This window comes from Oryzias melastigma, linkage group LG9 (assembly GCF_002922805.2).
Source record: "Oryzias melastigma strain HK-1 linkage group LG9, ASM292280v2, whole genome shotgun sequence".
Lineage (NCBI taxonomy): Eukaryota > Metazoa > Chordata > Actinopteri > Beloniformes > Adrianichthyidae > Oryzias > Oryzias melastigma.
Window position 1 is genome coordinate 5,320,147 of NC_050520.1, and position 23,172 is coordinate 5,343,318.

At 38.0% G+C, this 23,172-nt stretch overlaps 1 long non-coding RNA gene across 2 annotated transcripts; it reads left to right on the forward strand.

Annotated features, from left to right (window-relative positions):
- The first annotated feature begins 3,617 nt into the window (after positions 1 to 3,617).
- LOC112148605 lies at positions 3,618 to 22,925 on the forward strand. Of its 2 annotated transcripts, XR_004948484.1 has the most exons (4): positions 3,618 to 3,757; positions 5,011 to 5,456; positions 19,695 to 19,850; positions 21,580 to 22,925. It is a non-coding gene; the product is annotated as an uncharacterized LOC112148605 (long non-coding RNA). The 2 variants fall into 2 exon arrangements; XR_004948483.1 differs by lacking the exon at positions 19,695 to 19,850.
- Positions 22,926 to 23,172: the final 247 nt, after the last annotated feature.

Consider the following 23,172-nt stretch of genomic DNA (forward strand, 5'->3'; position numbering starts at 1 on the left):
CAGAAAACAAAGACTGAATTGAACAAAGCAGAGTTTAAACCAAACATAATTTGCGCACTTGAGGTTTCCGGTTTCAATGTTTAGTCAACATACTAATGTGTTCACAAGTCCTGAGTTCAACATCCAATGAGCTTTGGACACGTGTTATTTTTGGAAATGAATTCTGTGCATTCAAATATAGGCAGCTGAGGTGTGAATCACTTTCAGTGTAAACGTAGTATCATACTAGAGATGTTTCTAGCATGTTGCTAAATGACTCGTTTTTTTGACGTACCTCTTTGACCATTTACGCAATCAACGTGAACCAGCTGATTCTGATGCGGAAAAAAGCTGTTTATTGTATAAACACATCACTGCTGTGAACGGTTGCATATCAATGCAAAGCTGCTTTCTCTGCTTCAGAATCCACTGAAATGACATTAATTGCGTAAAAGGTTAAAAAAATGTCAACTCTGGAGTTAAAGCTCTGGTGTTAAAGGGTTGAAAGCTCTGCTGGGTGAACCCACTGAACTACCCACCTGCCTAATAATCCATAAACTCCTATAACATCAAAACATTTAATCTATCTCCTTAGAGTTTATAGACGTTGTAAAGTTGGACATATCTTTGAAATTATTGACATTTCCTCAAGTTTGGAACTGGACACGAGTGGTAATTTAGGAATTCACAATGTTTAATTCTTCCTCATTTTTATCCTGTTCTGGGACGGAGGCTTTATTTTCACATTTCTCTGCTCTTCCTTGTATATTCAACGTGGATGATGCCATACGATTTACTTGTTCCTCTCAGAGTAGCTGATACTTTCCCAATTTTGTCTGCTGCCTGCAGTGGGACGGCCAGCGGGACTCTTTATGATAGAGAAGCATTTGCATCAAAAGTTAATTAAGATAATGCTTTGTAGCTCACTGGATTGCAACGAAAAATAGGAAATTAGAGATTGATGATTAAGTTAACACTTGATCCTCAGGAGCACAGTTACCCCACGGCACACTGGCCACCGTCTAAAAAGTGTGCTGAGCAAACTTGTCATGAAATAGAGGGCCGGGGGGGAAACTATGTTAGATGTTATGTTAAATGAGCTTCTGAGCCAGCAGCTCTGTGAGTTTAAGTAGTGCCAAAGCCTGTTAAGTAGTCATTCATCAGCCTCAATGTTACAGAATGCTAAGGAAGTTGTGACTACACATTCAGGCGTTTTGTATTCAGAAGCGTGAGTGCTTAAATGTGATGTACAAACATGTTTGGCACAAAGGTGAGAAAAAAGTTTTTGACATTTGACTGCTGGGAGGTTGACTGTTTGAAATGAGTCAAATGATTTGGAACCGCCAAGATCTTTGGCAAATGTTTTATGTAAAGTTGTGTTGGTTAAACCTGTAAAGACAAATTGTTTTTTTCTGTCTCAATAATTTGTCTACATACTTCTAAAAAAAAACAAACTTACATTTTCCCCTGTTTTCCCATAGTTTAAATGAATAAAAAAGAGGGTGATCCCTCATAAGTTAAATTAGGGGTACCCGATACAAATAAATAATCACTAACAAAGAGGATAGATTTTAATACATATATATTAACAACCATTTAATTAAATATCCATCTCTTAAATGTTTTACTCCTACTGCCTAGTCTTCTTTAGAAGGGCCACAGAATGATGGTGCTGAGTGTGGAGTTGAGATTCAGCAACACAAGGATTCCCACTTTAGAATGAAACAAAAACTGTTGCTGCCTCCAACATTAGTCAGAAAATTTGATTTTTTTTCTATCAAAGTGGCTTTCAGTTGCAAGCAGATGTCCACTTAATGGCAAACTAAAAAAAAAAAAAAAAACACATCAGAAATGTGTTGGTACGTTTGTCTGTTTGTTTGTTTTTCTTTGGGGGTAGACTGTCATTTAAAAAAATGGTTTTGTAAGATTCAATTCAAAGAAAAGACTACGGCTGCTGTGAAATGTGATGACACAAAAAATGTAAAAAGGCAAAATAATCACAGAATTTCTATTAGGGGTGGGTGATAATGGGAATGTGGGTCTCGATTCAATATGAAGTAATTCCAGGGCGAGTATCACTGATATCGATTCTTTTTCTTCTTGAGATGTTTGATTTCGAAAATGTACATTAATAATGGCATCATAAAATAATTCTTAAAATAAGTCTTTAGTGCAATTTTTTTTAAAAAGAGGATAAATGTAACAAAAACGTTCCTCAAAAACAAATAAAAAAGGCAGTTATAAAATATCAAAGTCAACACTAATACATATGAAAACATAAACAACACAACAAAAATGTCTGCCGTTGGTGCAAATACGTGGCTTTTAAGCGACTCCACTAAAGAGCCGGAGAGAGCAGGAAGTGTACCGTTTACACAGACAGATAATGTTGACAGATTAGGTCAGAGTTTCCTGCACAAATTATGGAGGCATTTACTTAAATTTGACTTTTTTTGCCCAATCTGGCAACACTGCAGACGAATACTGCGCTTGCATGAACTTTGTGAGTAAATTCAAGCTTTAAACTGTACGTGTTGAAGAAAAACTGCAACAAAAGTGAAAAAAGTATCGCTCTCATTACAATAGTATCCATACTTCACCTTGGTACTGATCATATCAATACTCAGATTGACAGGAACAACCCTAATTTAAAAAAGTTTCTTCTTTGTGCTATAATAAAACAGCATTTAATAAAGACAAGCTTAAGGTTTAAATAAAGACTTTTGTAAAACTTGAAAAGATTGCAATATAAAAAAAACTCAAACCATTTATTATTATTTTTTTTTTTTCATTTTTATTATTTGAAAAAGGAAAAAAAAATACAGATCATTAACTAAATGCTCCTGGTGTTTTCTTCTCTTTCTTTTGCATAACCAAACCACTGAATTGCAGCTCTTTTCAGAAATAATTTGATAACCGGGCCTTCTATTGTTCACATTATTTGCTAACTTGAAATTATTCCACAAGAATAGAAACAGAAAGCTTGCTTGTTGCTTGCAGCCTCTGCCCTGGGGCTCCATCTGAAATCATGGGCCACTTTGTTACTGTTGAATACATGGAACCACAGGGATGCATTGAAATGTATTTTACGCTCCACTAGGAACAATCATAAAGAAAAACAAGAGCAGTAGCCCCACATTTAGACTCTTTATTACTCTTTATGAGTAATAAGGGTCACATACAGGTAAAGCCTCTCAGACCATTTCTCTAAATATCTCCCCATTTTCCTCCAGTACTGATGTCATATCAGATCAGAGAGCATGTCCTATCTGCTGTTTCTCTAAAGACCACAGCAGTATCTGTTGTTTGCTCAAATTCATTTAGACTTAGAAGGAAACTATATTTACTAAAACCAGTTTTGTCTCAAAACTCAAGATACTGTATTTTCCAGAGTATAAGTCACAGTTTTTTATTTATTTATTTATTTATATATATACATAGTTTATCCAGGGGTGCAACTTACTCAGAAGGGAAAGTTTGCCTTTTTTTTTAAACATAAAAAAGCTCATATATTCATTATTTTCCCACTAACAACTGGTTGACCTTTAGCGGTTGTTTCTACTCACAACCACTAGAGGGGGTTGTATGTGTGTATCACTTTTTGCCACTGACAGTACCAGAAGAAGAAGTGTCTAAAACAAACATGGAAGAGAATCTCACTGTTTTCCTCTTTGATGTTTTTCGCATTTGCATGGAAACATTATTATTCTTGTTTTTATTTTTTGAACTAATGCGGAACAGAAAGTCATCAAACGGGGTTACAGAGATGGAAGAACAGGTAAAAGCGCCGCCATGTAGACACAACTCCCACAGTTTAGAAGGTAACAATGGCTATAAACACGACAAGAGCGTCTAGTTTATAGAAACATTTTTGGGCAAGCATTGCGCATCCAATTTGACCCGCATCAAAAGAGGCGGTGGATGAAAATTTGATAAGTGTCCAAAAAAGGCAGTAGATGAGTATCAGATATTTCTCCCAAAAGTGCGACTTATACTCCAGAGCAACTCATACATGGTTAGGCATTTTATGCTCCTGTGACTTATACTCCAAAAAATACTGTAAACATTCTCATTTGTTTTTTCACGTTTTATTGAGCTCATAAAGTTGTGAGGAATGTGTTTTTTAAGCCTTAGTCGCATGCACTTGTTATCCTGTATGGGTGCTGCAGGTTTTTTGATTGTCTGGGTCAATGGAGAGTTGTAGACTGGAATAGCCACATCTTAAAGGGGCCATACCATGAAAAATCAACGTTTTGTTCTTTTAAATATATTATACTGTTCATTTCTCGCCATAAAGAACCTCAAAGCAGTATGTTGATCTGTTCAAAGTAATACTCTAAAAACCTGGGCTCTCAGCAGCAGCACAAAAACAAGTCGGTCCTCACGTGCTGATGTCATAACGTCAGACAGCCCCTTTCAGGAAGAGTTGGCTCCGCCCCCAGGCTAACACCAACACTCAATTTCTCCAAGGAGCTAGTGGTGATCAGCAAAAAAACTTTCATTTTAGATGCAGAATACCATATATTTTCCAATAATTTCCTGTCTTCAATAAATTCTAGCTCAAACAGATGTTTGTTACTTTAGATGTGGGGCTCCTTTAAGGACACAAACACACAAACACACGCACACCCCGGTCGGATTGCAGATGCCGAGTGTATTTGTGTTGTAGTGATGGTTGGGCCTACTACAGGCAGATATAGGGTATGCGTATCCATCTCTGAAAAAGTTTGTTGTTTGTTTTCGTGAGAGAAACGAAGAGACGATCAAACTTGACTATCTAGAGTAGTGTTTCTCATTCCAGTCCTCGGGAGCCGCCACCCTGCCTGTTTTCCAGCTCTTTGTGTACTGCTTGCTGCTGATTACCTGGACAAGGTGTGTTCATTCAATCAGAATGTGGAGACATCTGACTGAACTAATCAGCAGCTAGCAGGGCTTGGAGATCTGGAAAACAGGCAGGGTGGCGGCTCTTGAGGACCTGGAATGAGGAACACTGATCTAGAGGAAGTAAAAGTTGTAACAAGGTTTCCGTAGGTGAACCTGCGGAAGGATCATTACCGGAAAATGGCGGCAACCACAGGCAGCGGCAGGTGGAGCTTCAGGAATCTTTCATGGTGCTCCTGCTCTCCTCTGCACGACCTGATTGGACCCAGCTGCCAGCACTAATCTCATCAGCCACAGTCAGCTATTTAGGAGGGGTCTGCTCCAGTATTCTTCGCCAGTTCGTTACCTTACCCGGTGAAGTACCCTGGCCTTTTACTTCTGGTTATTTCTAAGTATAAGCTTAAATAATTTTTGCTCACGTCTCATTCCCTTTGCCAGGATTTTCATACCACGTGCTGCCCTGGGTCCAACTTCTCTCCACTGCCAAGAAGTTCCACCATCCACCCTGTTGCAAAACCACGCCACCATCACCCGCCTCACCCCCTGGGTCTGCTTCACCTCGCCAACATGACAGAATCAAGTCGTTTTACTTCTAGGTAGGAAAAAAACTCACGACAATAACTAATCTTTCATAAAGAATGTTTTTTTTTAAGTTTTCCAGAGGTAATAAATCATCACGTATATGGATATAGTTTACTCTGGAAGGTTTAAGAAAATCACGGTATGGCCCCTTCAAGGGGAGTGCTGGTGTCTCTTGGGTCGAATCTGGATTCTTCCCCTATGGCTTCTTCCTACCCCATAACCATCCAAATAGAGTGATATGGACAAAAAGTGGACGTTACTACAACTCGAGGACAACATCAATATTCGCCGGTTGTCTACTTTAGTGTGTAACAGCCAGCACTCGAAAAATACATAACAATATTGGTTTAATAACTTTTTAGAAGTCATGCTAAAAGAAAAATGAATTATTTGTATTTAAATGTAAACTTCTGTGCTTCAGAGTGAAGAAATGCATTTCTCCTCTCAACATGGATCACTACCGATGGAGAGATAGCAAGCCCTAAGTGCTCACCCCTTACCCTTAATACAAGTTAGGACCATTAAAGCTTTACATGGCCCTACAAATGGATGGGTAGGGAGGAGCCGGAGGGCTAGGGGAACAATTCGGATTCGGCCTTGAAGTTCACTTTAAAATTCAGAGATGTAACACGCAACATATATATATATATATATATATATATATATATATATATATAACAAACACTCTTTGACATTCTGTAAATCTTTGACTGTGTCTTTAGCTTTCAGTTCATCCTTTTCACTTTCTTTGTTTTGTCACCATTTTGCTCCTCCCTAGTTTTTGTCATATTTAAGTTTTTTTTACTTTTTTTAAATTAAATGTTTGTTTCTTAATGAAATGTTTTAGCCCGTTCTCCTGCATTTTGGGTCTGACATGCCGGCTCCTGACAGAAGTGTGTGTGAGTTTGTGTGTTTGTGTGAGCAGTGGAAACACTATGATGAAACTATCTGTTGTTGCTATAATGATGTAGTTATTTTGGAGGAAGCTCTGCAATGACAGTATTACATTCAGCATGTTGAAATGGGGCTGTTGTGCTTTTGCCCATTAAGGTAAACATGCCTTTTTCTTTCTTTTTGCGCTGCAAAGGCCAGCCGCCACTCGCTTTTATCCTATTGAACAACACGCACGCATGTTCAATTCCACCACAACATTTCCATCCATCTTTAATACCTGCTTTGACCTACTCGGGGTCACAGAGGTTGATGGAGATGGTCCTTTCAGGGTGAAGGCGGGTCCACCCTGGACATCTCAGAACCACACAGAGACTTAATATCCAAGGAACAACAACGTATTGTCAGCTAGTCAAATAATTCCATCTGGGTGTTACTAAAAATATTGAACGGTCATTAGTTCAGATGTTTAATTGTTTTTAATGACAAAAAACAAATTGTTTAATGTAAAAAAAAAGATTATTATTATTTTGAATTAAACAGTTGTTTAAATATTTTTTTGCTTTAAAACATGAGATTTCTAAGCTTAATGTCTGTTAAAAGTCCAGATTTTTATCTTTTTTTTTTCTTCCACTTCAGTAGAAACTCTGTGGAAGAATTATGTTTGAACATTTTTGTTTTTAATCACAACTGGTCTTTTTTTTATTGGTACATTTTTGTTGCTATTCCTGTTTAAATTTTAGTCACATCATGGATAGAATTTGCTAACATCTTAAAAGGTACAGAACGTTTAAAACGCTGCGTTTGTTTCAGTTTTAGGTCATTTTTGAACCATGAAACACAATCTGCACCGTCTGCTGCACAGAAACTGAAACATTTGGGGAAATACAGACATGGATTTTCTGAAATTCTCTACAGAGTACAATTCAACAACCGCTTCTTACAACTTTATCTCGGTTTGGTGGTACTCTAAAGAACCTCTAAATGAAATTATTAACATGTTATTGTTTTTGTTCTTTTTTTTAACAATTTTAATTGTATAAAATGTCGAGTTGTGTTGTAATCTGCCTCTTATCTAAGACTTACAAATAGATCTGTTGATCTCAATGGGACTTAACCATTTAAAAAAGAATAATAAAAAACTCAAACACATAAAAATATTATAATCCGAAACTGCTAAGTGTTACCCACATGAGCGTATTTAGAAAACACCCACCCATGCTGGTAACACGTTAAAAAAAACACACACACACTCCAACACTTCTACCTGTTAGCCATCTCAACCTTGTTTGCAATTAGGGCAGTCACCAGTGATTTTATTTTAGCAGTCGATTACTCACAGATTATTTTTCTGATAAATCAATAATTCTTGTTTACCTAAAGCAGGGGTCTGCAACCTGAGGCCCCAGAGCCACATTTGGGTCTTTTACCTCTCAGTGGCTCTCTGGATGAAGAAAAGTAAAATAATAGTCATTTTTAAAAGTAACTTTCATGTATTCTTCATTTCTGCTGGATCATTAACCAATCATGTTTCATGTTTATGCTCCAGTTAACAGCAGTAGCATGTAGGAAAAAGGATGACGGCTCACCAAAGTAAACTTAAAGTATAACAAAAGAAAATGTCTTTTTTGTCTTGTGTTGTTTAGGAATACATTTGCTTCATTTGAATGTTCCTGTTTGGGACAGGAAGTCTTTGTTTTGAAAGAAAGTCATATGAGCTTCTGTCGAAAATATAAAACCACTTTGAGAAAATTCCCTTTTGTCTTAATATTTATGTATTTTTTCGAACCCAGAAATAAATATAATTCATATTTATTATAAAAAAAAAAAAAGATCAATTCTTTCTAAATGATTAAAAAGAAAAAAAGCTTTGCAGCTCCTATTAGGTTTTTGGTCAGTACCAAACAGGCCCAAAAGGTTCTTTTACTGTCAAAGGTTGCAGACCCCTGATCCTAAAGTGATGTGCCGATACTCATTCTGGCGAGGTTTGTGTAATTTAAAATACTGCTAAATAATGCTCGGCATATGGTACGTTCACAGAAATTGAAATTTTTAAGTTATAGTTTATGCATTTCACCTTCTAAAAGAGAAAAATTTAAAGGTCCCAGATAAAATATGTTCTGGCACAAAACCAAACAAACAAAAGCACAGCATGGCTTAGCAGTACACATTCTAATTAAATTCTGTTAGCAACATTCTGCAACAATAACCATTCAATCAACAGCACCAATCCTCCGTGGTAGATGATGAGAGAAAACATTACACCCATTCTCTGATAATAAAATGTGAGTAACTTGACAAAGATGTCGAGGACAGTGAGGAAGACACCACGGGATGCTTCCGTTTGGTTGCTGTGCATGACTCTGGTTCTGTTGTGAAACGTAATTCTTTCTTTCCTCTTCTTGTATAGTTGAGGAAGGGCTATACTGCCTCCAAAACTTCCTGTTGTGCTTTGCTATCCAAATGACTTAGTGCCTGCTGGTTATCATAATAATATAAAATGACCACAAAAAATATGTCAACAAACCAAATTAGCATTGATGATTTTAGATTATATATCATCAAATAATCATTGACAGCCACAAACGACACTGCTAAATGTTAGCTGCATTAGCGTATTTGCGTATTTACAAAAACACCCAACCCTGTTTGCAACAAAAAAAAAAACTAAAAAAAAGACTGACATTTCTATAAAGTGACTGTGCTCAAAATCAGTAAACACAGCCAAAATAAATCCATATATTTATGGATTCATAGGCACACTGTTGTATTTGAAAATAATTTTAAGACATTTAAGTGGGACATTATAGTGGGGATAATACAGTCTACTCCAAAATCTGTTTTCATGCATGCAAAAAAAATAAAATCAAATCTCAAACTTGGTCAACTCAGTTATTAAAGAAATTACTTTTCTCTACCTTTGACAGTCCACATATGTGGCCCTCTTGTTGTGGTTTCTCTTTGCATTATTTCTTTATGCTCGTGCGACACTTCACAACAATTTAGGGCTTCTCTCCATTAACATGTGTTTTTTCTGTCCCTGCAGGCTCTGCTCTGCTACACAAGTTGATTTACAGCTCTTATCAAATACATATTGCCAAGCGAGTGAGACGTGCAACCTTTCATTTGCACGACACTGCCCTGCAAATTCGACACGCTACATTAACAAGAAAAATGACTGCTGCTATGCAAGCCAATACGGTGTGTATGGGTGTGTGTTTGTGTGTGTGTGGCCCAGAGAGCGGATAAAAAATGCAGTTGGGTAAGTGTCTGAGGGGGAAGTTTTTCCACAAAGCAATAGAGAACGTGCACTTTTCCAAGTAAATCATTTACAGATCCAAGTGCATGAAGGTTTGACACAGCTCAAGTGTTTCCTGGGGAAAACGGTTAGGTCAAAAGAAAAACAAAATGTAGCAACAAAAATCCACTCAATCACTTAATGACATTTAAATTCATCTTTTAGATTTAGTGTTCCAACTTTTAGAAATTTACCTGAGAGCCACACTGATAATGCTGAGTGTCAGTCAGCTTATTATGGAGAATCACCCATAATTCTTGATTTGTAATTAATTCAATGCATTTTTTGCATAAGAACAAAAATGATTTGAAAAAAATACAATTTACACATGCACAAATTAAAATGACAAAAGCTTGGAACAAAATTATGCAAAAATCATTTGTTATGCCCACACACAACCACATTTATGCACAAATCTGATGTGAGACTCTTTTTACATCTCAGAGAAATAAAAGATTCGTCCGTAAATGATGCGTTTAAATGCTGCTAGAATGCTGGGTCATCAGAGTTTTCTGATTAGCCACTTTGAACTTAAATTGTGAATAATATCTGGTGAAAACTTGACATTTTCCCACTTTCTTAAACAGACATGCTCGATAATTAATCCAGAAAAGTATGAATATGCGTTTAGAAAAAAACTCAACACTAAAGTTTCTCTATTCTCATCGCTCTTTTGCATCTTCGTGCAGAACCTTCAAGAGCTTTCCTGCAAGTAGCCAAACAGAGGTCTTCTTCGACACTCAGATAGTGGGCATAGTAAGCAACATTACCGTATTTTCCGGACTATAAGTCGCGCTTTTTTCATAGATTTTCCAAGGGTGCGACTTATACTCAGGAGCGACTTATATGTGATTTTGTTAGACATAAATAGGCTCATATATTTGTTATTTTCCCCACTTAAACCAGTTTCCTTTTGGCGGTTGTTTCCCAATAACAACCACTAGAGGGCACTGTAGGTTTGTGTATCAGTATCTACTGCTGTCAGCTGACAGAAACGCAGAAGAAGAAGTTAAGTTCAAAACAAACGTTCCTGATAATCTAATCATTCTCCTCATGGATGTTATGATGTTTTTCTCATTTTCATCAAGACATTATTATTGTTTTTATTTTTCTCTCCCTGGGCTAATGCTGGACAACAAGCCATCAAACTGGGTTATAAACAGACAGAAGAGCAGCTAAAAACTGTCATTTAGATGCAGCTCCTGCAGGCTAGAAGGTAACGATCGCCGTAAGAAAAAGATAAAAAACTGCTGTCCCGAACCCAGAATGGAGAGATGATTATAGATGCTTTTGTGGAGTTCTTTAAAATAAATACCTTAACCTCTCAACATCATCCGTATCTTCAGTGTATTTGAAACGAGATAAACAGCGAAAGCCTCCATCATGTAGCGATGAGGCTAAAAACTTCAGACAGCTTCTCCAATGGGACTGTCTATTTTATGAACACATTTTTGGACAAACATTGAGCATTAAATTAGACGCACATCAAAAGATTCAGCAAACTCGAATTTGACGCACGAATCGCTTTTGATGTCAAATGTAACATTACGTCGGGCTTGTTGAATTTGTTCATAAATGTTGGACTATTCTCTTAAAAGTGCGACTTATACTCCGGAGCGACTTATATATGTTCTTTTCTTTTCCATTATGCATTTTTTGGCTACTGCGACTTATACTCCGGTGCGAATTATAGTCCGAAATATATATTTTTTTTCAACAAGGTTAAGCATCTAATTAGAGAAATTGGTATATAAACCATACAATAGTTTTTATAGCTGATATAAAAGCTCTTGGAAGTCGGATATAATAATATTTCACAACTATTTCGTATAGTCAGAAATATATATTTTTTTTCAACAAGGTTAAGCATCTAATTAGAGAAATTAGTATATAAACCATACAATAGTTTTTATAGCTGATATAAAAGCTCTTGGAAGTCGGATATAATAATATTTCACAACTATTTCTTATGGGTAAAATTAGAAAACAATTATTTATATAAAAAAACGTGAAAAAAAGAAAAGAGTAAAAACCAAAGCACAGAGACAAAAAAGACATCATATTCTTTTTTATTTCTTTTTTTTACTGCAAAGAGCCAAAACGGTAAAAGAGGTCATTAAGATTTTATCATTGAGATAGAAACATCAAATTTATAGTGTTTCTAAGAGGTCAAGGAGCTTGGTACAAACAAAAGTCGGTATTCAAGCACCTGAAGGTGTGCTCAGATGTCCACCAGTATGTGAGAAGTTCCACTTTAAAGGTTTCTTTGGTACATTGATGGGTTTACTGCTATGATCTTCAAAGGCATTTCTATTCTTCCCTCCATACCATTCAGAGTCTGTGATTGGATTGGGCATCGGTGTGCGATAAAGTTTAAAGAAGACATATGCCTCTGCCCTCCTCAGCTGTGGTGATTTTTATTGCCGAACAAATTACCGGCACGAACAATGAATTTTCCCGAGGCAGACACATCGCAACACCCACAAATGAACTTCATTATTTGAGTCAAGGGTCTTCCATATGCTGAGATAATTGCCCATTGTAATAAGAACCGGTTCTGTTAATATCCCCACAAAGCCGATCTGTTTTTTAATTGAGTGTTCTGGGTTCTTTATGGCCATTGAAACCTGCAATCAACGTCTTTTTTTCTATTGACCACTTCTTTAATTTAATTGGCTCTTTTTATTCTTTAAGTGTCTCCATGGAGGATAAAACAAAAACAAATAAAAGTACAGTATTTATCTAGTTCATATTCATCTGTACATTTACTTTATTTAACCTTCTGTGAATGACTGAGAACCTCTTTTTTCCTGTTTGTCCTCTCCAGCACCTCAGCAAACAAAACACTAGCTGAGAACCTCTGATGAGGAACAGATTTAATTTAACATCTTCCATTTACTCCATGGACGAACTGACTGTACATTTGTTTAAACCTCTACATAAAACTTTAATATTTGTACTATTAGTTTGCGCTCATACAACATATTGCAAAAACAAACAAAAAAAGGTATATAAATACATAAAAATGAGATGCAGGAAGTGGCAAAAAACCCATATGGGCTCATAGTAGAGCCTCTACCTAATACAACTTTAAAATTGGCATAAAATTACATTTAATACATTTACAATTATACACCTGACACATCTTAAAGTACAAAACAGGGTGTATTCAGATTGGTCATATGTAGTTTGCTTAAAGAGAACCAAAGTTCATCTCCCTCAATAATCCGGGACAAATGTTCTGTCTGAATGCACCCAAGCGGACCCTGGTCCGGGACCAGGAACCGCTCTGTGACCCATCATTCAAGGTGGTTTCGTTTAGGGTGTATTCAGACTGGGAAAAGGATTTGTTCCGGGCCGAGTCCACCTAATTTATTCCGGTTCGACTCCCAAAACTTACGTTTGGTCTGAACTAAGACTGCAATCAAGCAGACTGTCATTTTCTGGATCAAAGCTTGAGAACAAACCACGTGACTAAAGATCTCTTCAGTCATTGGCCGGCAGTTACGAGAGCAGGTCAAAGCAAAAATGAAGATTGCCAGGACTGTTCACTTATTTGAACCAATTGTGACACAAGCTGTGGTTCACTTTAAGCGGACAAAACGTATCCAATCTGAATACACACTTTGTTTCCAATTGGACTAAGCTTTGGTTCCCTCTGAGTTTCCTGAGTCTGTTAACACTGAGCGCTTGAAGCTAAACAATTGGACAAAATGGCCACCACAACAAGGCATTATGGGATGTAAACTGAGTAGGAATATAGCAACATGATCCACGGACAAACGAGAAGCAACGATGAGACACATCAACGAATTAAAATGTGGTCAGATGAATGCAGGCTCATTGAAACAACTTTTAACGTGAAACACATCACTTCTCACACTGTTTTTCAAACAATCTATCTGTCATAAACACTTATCAGTGTACCTTCAGGATTCAAAGAAATTTAGAGTTGTTCAATGCTATAAATTTGAGCCATAATTTAGCTGGAAGTTCCCAAGAACTCAATTTCTCCTTAATTCACGGGTAGGGTGGCATTTCAAAACATTTCCATGTATTTCCTGAACTTTCTGTGTCTTAAAAACTAAATGTAAAACAAGGGTGTCCAAGTCCAGGCCTTGAGGGCCGGTTTCCTACCTCTTCCAACCAACCTGCCATTGAAGCTTCCTATTGACTAAACACATCTGATCCAGGTAATCAGGACTGGATGACACAGGATTTCTAGAAAGCCAGCAGGAGGTCGGCCCTCGAGGCCTGACTTTGGACGCCACTGATGTAGAGAATAGAAAACTGTCATTCTTCTACATCATTTACTCCATGTAGCACCTTCAGGTAATCAACCTCATGCTTCCCACCAGTATTCCTTCCTGTTTAAGTCGGCTTCACTCAGCAGATCCTTTGGAATGGTTTTATTTGTCTCCTTCACTGTAATTTCTGGATTCTGACCACATACTTCTTGTCTGTAAATATTTGATTTTGGATCGCCTGGTGGGATGGATTTATGATTTCTCTTATTTATTTTACTTATGTAAAATTTACTGGAGATGAAGATTTTTGTTTGGAACAAGACAAATAACAAAGAATGGTTCCAAGACAGAAAAAAAAAAAAACTTTACAAAAGATTCAATTGGAGTCTTTTTATCTTTTAAAGGTTGGACTTCTGCCTATTCAAGTATTTCCGTTTCCGTTCCTACTGCTATTTGATTGGAGAGTCCTGGTAGAGCTTCCCGTCTGCGATGCTTGGAAATATTGACAGTTCCTGGATAAGAAGACGTGCATATCACCTTCTTTGCGTGTGCTTCCAGAGGCTTCTTATGTAATTCTGTTGCACTACTCTTGATCACTGTGTGCATTTCTTACGTCTACTCTCATTTCACACCCTGTCACAGAAAGAAATCTGTGGCTATTTTTAGATAAGTATGTATGAGTAATCAAAGACATACTTGGCATTATATTGAATCGGTTGTCAGTATTCAGAGCGAACAGCGGTTGTGTCCTGCATAAATTGGAAGAAAACTGGTTAAAGTGTAAAGCAGTGGATGTATATGCAACATGAAAAACCAGTGGTTGTTAGGTAGCATGAGGTGCTTGAATTCCCAAAGGAAAGGTCAGATGACCAATTACAGAAACAGATTGCTCGTCTTGAAGCATCTGGAGCTATGAATCCTGACTCTGGAACGTTTTGTGCAATTTCATGTTTGTCAATTTGTCTTAAAGTGGCAGCTTGAATCAAGTGTACAGGGAACTGAACCTGGGAAAAATGGATTTTTGGATCTCCAGTACTGTTCATCCAAATATTTTGTTTGGCGGTAAAGACAGAAAAATGTTATACAACAGGTCATTTATTTTAGAATCAATTTTTTTTATGTTCATACACAACAGAAACGTGAGATATTTTCTCACTTGTGCTTCAGGATGCACTGCTTTATTAACCCTTGTACAACAGAGCTTTAGCAACATTGTTTACATTATTTTGTCTACTGTAACTCTGCAACTGTGTACACAATCAGAGGCAAGTCCTAACATTTAAGGTTTCATATTTAGAGTGGATCAGGTCACTACAAAACCACTCCACTCCAATTCATCCCAAAGGTGTCCCATGGGGTTCAGGCCAGTCCAATTCATCCACACCTGACTCTGTCCTCCATGTTTTTATGGACCTTGCTTTGTGTTCTGGTGCACAGTCATGTTGGACGAGGAAGGAGAGGGTCCAAACTGTCCCCACAAGAGCATGGAATTGTCCAAAATATGTTGGTACCCTGAAGCATTCAAAGTTTCTTTCTCTTGAACTAAGGAGCCTGAAAAACAAGCCCCACCAAATTTCACACTCGGCCCAATACAGTCTGAAACCGTTCTCCTGGGAACCTCCAAACCGAGGCGGATTTCCAGATGGGAAAGCGTGATTCATCCCTCCAGAGAGAACATCTCCATTGCTCCAGAGTCCACTGCACCTTTGCATTGCACCTGGTGATGTGTGGCTCGGATGGAGCTGCTCGGCCATGGAAACCCATTCCATGAAGCTCTCGGCGTTCTGCACTTGAGCTAATCTGAAGGTCACATGAAGTTTGGTACTCTGTAGCAATTGGCTGTGCACAAAGTCGGAGACCTCTTTACACTTCAGCATCCTCTGACCCTCTCCGTCAGTTTACGTGCTTGACCAATTGGTGGCTGAGTTGCTGTTTTAATATATATATGGATTTGTTGCACAGGTGGCATATTATGACAGTTTCATGCTGGAATTCACTGAGCTCCTGAGAGGAGTCCATTTTTTCACAAATGTTTGTAACAACAGTCTGCATGCCTAAGGGCTGGATTTAATACACCTGTAGCCAGGCCGAGTGATTAGGACACCTGATTCTAATCATTTGGATTGGTGGATGAATACTTGTAAGGCTGTCTTCCTCACGATGCTGGGATACTGCATCAGGGTTCACCTGCAAGTGAATCAAGATCCATTTGGCTCTCACACCTTCTAAAAGAAGGACTCATAGTCATTAAATGAATGAGGCCCCATTCACAATCATTTCACAACAGTGTCAGAAAAGCCCCTTTTGGCAGGTAATTATTTAGACTGTCCACGCTGGTCAGAGATACATTTTAACTGAATGTGTGTCATCTAAAGCGGACAAAGTTACAGATTCAAAGTTCAGACAAATCTGTTCTGTTAAATGATTTGAAATAACCTTGGATGTGAAACAAAATTTATTGGACACATATATTCTAATTTTTGTGAAAACCAGCCACATGATACCATATGGTAGGATCCTATAGGGTCAAAGGATAACATAATTCAGTCAAGCTGCAGATGTTAATTGTAAGATTACTTTAAAAATCTGACCTTCTTAGGGCGGTTTGATGGTACACACCCCTGAATGAGCATTAAAATGCACACTGACATGCACTGAGTAATGAACACCTTCACAACCAAATGCAAAATAAATCTGCTCAAGTACAAAATCCCCATGCCGCGGTGCACACTGTGCAGTTTCTTCCCAATGACATGCACTGGCTTACCTTTCGAATTCACAAAATGGGGCTACACAAACTGACAAGGTGAGCTGCAAAACCCTATTATATCTCTAACTCCACACACATGCCAAAAATACACTCACGCTCCCCTGTTTTTCTTAACTTTTATGACACCAGCAAATAGACAGAAGGGAGCAACACAATTCTGCAGCCACGAACCCCGTGTTCCTTTCCCCCTCTCCGTCGTAAGTATTAAAACACGAGCGCACACAAACGAGCCCGTTCAGCCCACCCTGCTGCTCTTTCTGTCCCACCTCCCCCATTAAGAGTCCGACAATGTCGGCCTTGATTTATGGCAGCGCGTTAGTGTGTCACCGTGTGTTTATATAGGCCCTTACTTATAGGCTGGCTGAACACACTGTGCATGTGTGCAAAAACAAAAACACCACAACCTGCTAAGCATTTGAATGTGTCTGTGTGAGTGTGTGTAGTTCTTGGAGTCAGATTGAAAGCCTTAAAGGGTTCTTCAGGGATCCAATATTCTTTACTTAATGATAAGTAGGATTATATCTGAGGAAAATTAAGTGAGCTTAAACAAAAGGTTATGAGATAAAATCTCAGAAACAAGTCACTGGGTCAAACCTGAGCCTCTGAACTTTAGTGGCTTTCCTTCTGTGTTGATGCTTTCTCACAAAATCAGAAAAATATTAAAAGCAACAATTTGGCTTTGAGAACTAATTTGTTTAGTTTATAACAAACTACAGAAAATGACTTATAATGCAACCTCTGAGGTAAACTGTATTTTTGTTGTGATACTTTCAAAATAAGTTTTCTAAGGAGTTACACAAAAAGGCCTTCTAAAATCAAGTTAAAACATAAAATACAAGATAATTCCCCCTTCTTATAAGTGAAACAAGCTGCCAATAAAGCTAGTAGAATTTGTTCTGATAAGAATTCTTAAAATGAATTGTGATGTCTGGCTTTTTCAAAACATAAATTAATCAAGCAATTAGTCATAAATATTGTTAAATAAAAGTTGCATATCTTTAAAGTATAGATACATGTATAGATATGCATACAAGCTTAAGGCAGATTCACACGGTCTGTTTGGAGTTCATTTTCTTTGACACAAAAAAAAATGATATTTATGAATCAATTGGAATATTTACATTGCCTCCATTATGTCTGTGTCTGAAGGAGTTTTGGGTGTTGGAAGGTCATAGAAAGGGGCAGCTGTGTCTTATAGGGAGTTCAGGTGTGTCGTACGATTCCCTAGAAACCTGTATAGGCACTTCATGACGCCCTTACAACGTGTTGCTGTAGGTCCCCTTAAGCCACACTCTAGAAGACAGTCACAACTCATGGATGTACAACTTACAGCTAAATATCAGTAGTCTAGTAGTCGGGAAAACCAGTACGGAGTATGCAAGAGGCCCGCACTTAACACTTATGGGCCCCTTGTGCAGTCCACAAGATTTCCACACCCCCTGTGTCTCACCTACTTCAAACTTACTTTCCCTTAGCGTATTGGCTAAGTGTTCACTATGACCTGTCGCTTACAGGATTCCTGTAGAAAAAAATGTGTAAACGTTCCCTCTCTCACCAAGTGCTCTACAACCTTAACACTTGTGTGCCCCAAACAGGTTTGCCCCTTTTCCACCAAAAGGGGCAGTTGTGACTAAGTCATTACGTCTTTTTTTGAGCCGTTTTAGATTAAGCTTACACGAGCCATGAAAAGCAAGACATTTGAGAGTGTTTCAGGAAAGATGGGTGACATTTAAAAGAAAAAGAAAGACAACTGCTGACATTTGTGCTCTGGTTTTTACCTTTTTTTTTTTTTAAACAGGTTTCATTTCCAGCCTGTTGAACAAAAAAAATGACTGCTTAATTTCTCAGGAGCTGTTACAATGTCTTTTACATGCACATCCGTCTGGAAGCTCACCTGCCTTGTTGTGGTTTAACAGTTTTAATGAAGAGAGCTGCTACAAAATGAAGAAATGTTGGATACATAATGCTTAGAATGAAATAAAGATGAGGTCCAGGGGGTCTCATTGCACAGTGAACTAGACACAGTGGGTGTTAAAGTGATTCTATCGACAACCACTGCTGAGCTGTAAATGTTTCTTCACAACTCAGGCGTTTAGCAGTCATCACAGTTTTAATCATCAAAATTTGAAAAAACAAAACTGCCTGGTAAATGGGACTGAGGGAGCTTAAAGCACGGCGCTTTGTGTCGACAACTTTTGCTGAGTAGACCTGAGCTTTTAAACTGAGTTGTGTTTAGCATCTGATGTCTTAAAGAAAGAAATATAAGGATATTCCTTGTTCTTGATGTATTTTTTTTTAAACAGCAAACTATGCTTTTCTGAGTGTGTCACGTCTTGGAAACGTGGCTGCTCCACCATCTATCTAAACCTATAAAAGTTAGAATGCTGAGCCACCAAAACAGTCCAAGAAAATCAACCCCAATTGCTTCCCAACACCTACAACAGCCCTCTTACAGTAGTTTGATAGGTTTCTCCGTAGACTTGTAGCTGGATTTTAAATATTATTGCACAACCTGTTTACTAAAATACATCCAGCCTTACACAATAAAAAATATGCTGCATTTGTGCAGGTCATTAGCTTTAACTTCAAAAGTACAGACTTGGGTGAGTGGCTCTTCGTGACCTTGTCACGGATGTGTTGTTGGTCGAGTCCTTGAACATCATCCAATGAATGACATCCTGCTTCACTAGATATTTTCTTTTTCAGTGGTCTTAGAAAACTCACTCGGTGTGTTTAATATGTCCTTGTGGCATTTTTCTGATGATGGAGGAAATACATGGAGCAAATTAAGCTAAAATTGGATTTCTGAGTATTTCTTTATTATATTCATCTTTGTGAATAAAGGTTGTAGTTGCAATGTAGACACTACAATTCATGTACGTCTTTGTTTTCCTCGTCTGACTACAATCATCCATCCCTTCAGGCCACATTTTAGGATGTGCCCTCTCCAACATTCACCGTCAGTTCGTTACTTTTGAGTACTTTGGCTACGTATTCTCGCTACCTTTGTTTTGCACTGCCACTCACTGCCTGCGCCTATCTCCAGGATTGTCATCCCATCTCACCACTGACCTGGGTCCAATCCTGCACAACCGCTGCTCGGAACCCCACCACAATCCCACTTCCAGTCTCGCCACTTACCCACTCTACGCTGCTTACCTGTGGTCTACTCGTTTCCACACTTCCTACTTCCATACTGGAGGTAGGAAGCTCGTACTCACCTTCCAGAGATGTGTTCAACTCCACAGTCAGCTATATCCTGCTACTTTGCCCTCTCTGGGTGGGTGCAGTGCTCCTGCCTCAGGTGGAGGAGTTTAAATATCTTGGGGTCTTGTTCACAAGTGAGGGAAGATCGGAGCGTGAGATCGACAGGCGGATTGGAGCGGCGTCCGCTGTTAAGCGGCCACTGCAGCGGTCCATTGTGGTGAAAAGAGAGCTGAGCCATTTACCAGTCAATCTTCATTCCAGTGCTCACCAATGGTCATGAGCTCTGGGTCATGACTGAAAGAACGAGATCCTGACCACAATCGGATGAAATGAGCTTCTTCCGGTGGGTGGGTAGTTGCTCCTTTAGAGAGAGAAGCTCGGTCACCCGGAGAGAGCTCGGAGTAGAGCCGCTTCTCCTCCACATTGAGAGGAGCCAGTTGAGGTGGCTCGGGCATTTGGTCCGGATCATCTCTCTGTAGAGGTGTTCCAGGCATGTCCCATGGATAGGAAGACCCAGGACACGCTGGAGAGACTACATCGCCCGGCCAGCCTGAAGCCCCTCACGGTTCCCCCAGAGGAGCTGGAGGACGTGGAGAGGGATGTCTGGGTTTTTTCCACTCCTGGATGAGCAAAAGAAGATGTATAGATACTCCTGCTTTGCAGAAATTATATCCTAGACTAGATAATCACACAGGTTATTTGATTTTTGGAAAAAAAAAACCATCATAATCAAAAGACCCCTGGGAACTTTTAAAATAAACCAAAAGAGGATAAAAGTGAGTCTTAAATTTGGTGTTTTTTTCTTCAGTTATTTAAGCTTTATTTTAGCATTAAGCAAAAATGATGATTCATGAGTGTCTTTGTTTGTGACAGTTGCGTCACACGAGGAGCGTTCTCAACCTAGAGATACTTTGTTCAATCAGTTAAATATAGCCTCACAACATGGTGCTTTCAGTGCTTACAGCACATTTTCATTTTGTGTTGGTGATGAGTAAAAGCAAAACTGCAAACAGCCTTTGTGTTTCTCTTTTCGTTCTGGTTCAGATTGTTGGAAAATGAACCCCATTGGTATGTATACAGAAATATGTATGGTTATTTTTTTTAAGAAAAATAGAAATAAACTCTGATTAAAAAGATGAGAAATGCTTCTTTCACCCTTAAATTCCACTCCAATTTGCCTCTTTTATGTCCAACAAATTCCCTTCAAAAGTAAAGTGCTTCGAGATTTCCTCTACTCTGGCCGACTTTATAAATTAAACTCAAAGTGTTAGGATTAATTTGAGATCACACAGTGAACAATTTAAGCTAAAACGACTAATCTGTTCACAACAGATGAGATGTATGGTGGGATTGAGGCGTACCAACAGAAATATGAACTGTTGTAGAAAAAGGACCATCCAGCCGTCCCCCTAACTCTTTTGGACTATATAAGAATTAAAGCAGCACATGTACAATTAAACACCAACAAAGTAAAAAGACATTTTTGTGGATTTACTCAAACTCTGAACATTTTTTTTTGTATTTGCTGAGTTTTCCTTTATAGTCCTGTACAAGTTTGAGCGTGCACGTCCCTGGTGGTCTCACAAATAGCTGATACAGATGACATCAGGCCTGTAAAAATGTGTGTGGTTTCTCTGAGCATTCTTGGTGAAAATTACATTTCTCTTCTGCGCTTGACATTTCTCTATAGTGATTTTTTTTGGTCTCCTTTATTCCCTCTTCAGGTCTGCTGTGTGCCGGGATACTGTAGGCCTTATTTACATTCAGAGCTGGACTGGATCCCCAGGAGACCTGCAGCCGTTCGGCGGGTTTTCCTTAACAGAGGCAGGCAGTTCTTTCTGTAGCGGGCCCGTCCGACCTCTTTTAGGTTTGGTTCAGTTGTTCTGGAGAGAATTTTAACCGCTTTTCCTGTTTTCTTCATCAGATTTTGGATTTACACCACTACAAAAACTCAATTTATATCTTGTCAAAATAAAGAGAGGGAGTTTTTGCTGTTAAAAACAAATAATACAAATAGAAAAAAAAGTTTTTTTTAATATTGCATCCAGCTGGTTGATGCAAGTCTGTGTGTCACATATAAAAACTATGGTCAATCTCTGTTCAGCAACAACTGAAGTAAACTCAATGTTAAGAGATTAGGGTGGAAACAGAAACAGAAAGTGAAGAAACTGTTAATATTGCTAAATGCTGCAAAAAATTAGCATTTTGGCTAAAATGTGAATTTTGATCCTAATTGTTAGTAACAATAAAGCAATATTTAAAAATCATTACAAAATAACTTAAAAATTGATTAATCTATTTATCATTACACTCATTACATTTACACATTAAAATGTGATTGGAACCAAGAAATTGAGTTTTTCCTGAAACCAAATAAATATCTAAGAACTCAAGAAAATAGTCAAGGTCCTTTTGATTTCCTCTGAAGAAGTAACGTCTAAACCATAAAGTGTATGGATGAACCAATTTTTTTACTTTATTTTATTTTTTCATTTACATCAAATTTTGCTGAGAGCTGATTTAAGTTCTGTAGCTTTTGTTCAGAAATTCCGATAAACTATTGTGAATCTATGTTAGAACTATCATATTTCCAGAGAAACTCATGAAAAGTGTCGCTGAATTTTGTTCTTTAGGGACTTGAAATATTTTCCTAGAAGACGACTTCTAGGTGAAGCTTCGAGCTGCAGAATCCCGTAACAACATGAGTGGGATATCTCTGAATTTCCACAGCTATATCATATAAAAATATGATCCTCTTTCTGTGATTAATGAGTTGAAGTGTGAATTTTAGCTACATCATAAAAAAATAATCAGTTATGTTGAAGACGGCAGCAAAAACTGTCAACTCTGAATGTCTAAAATAAAAATAAATCTCTGGTCTAATTGCAAGAAGGAAGAAAAAGAGAATTTCAGCCATATTTTTGACATAGCTCAGAAAGAAGTCCCATTAAAAATACAATTTTTGCCAAATAAAATCAACAAACAAAAGGATCACTGTCAAAAAAAGGAAGAAAAATCTTTAAACTGTATTTTTTATTTGTTTTTGACTACAGTAAAAGGGTTTGAAAAGACAAAAATATGATGAGACGAAAGCTTTAGATTTAAACTTTCTTTTTTTGTTGTTGTTTTGTATAATTTTGGGGAGAAAATGTTGCAGAGATTTACATTTTTCTTTCTTTTACTTAATAAAATGATAAATGGATCAGCTGAAAATGAATGGAATTTTTGAAAATCCATCCATCCAACCATCCATCTTCTTGACCGCTTCTTCCCTTCCGGGGTCGCGGGGTGCCGGAGCCTATCCCGGCTACTGAAGG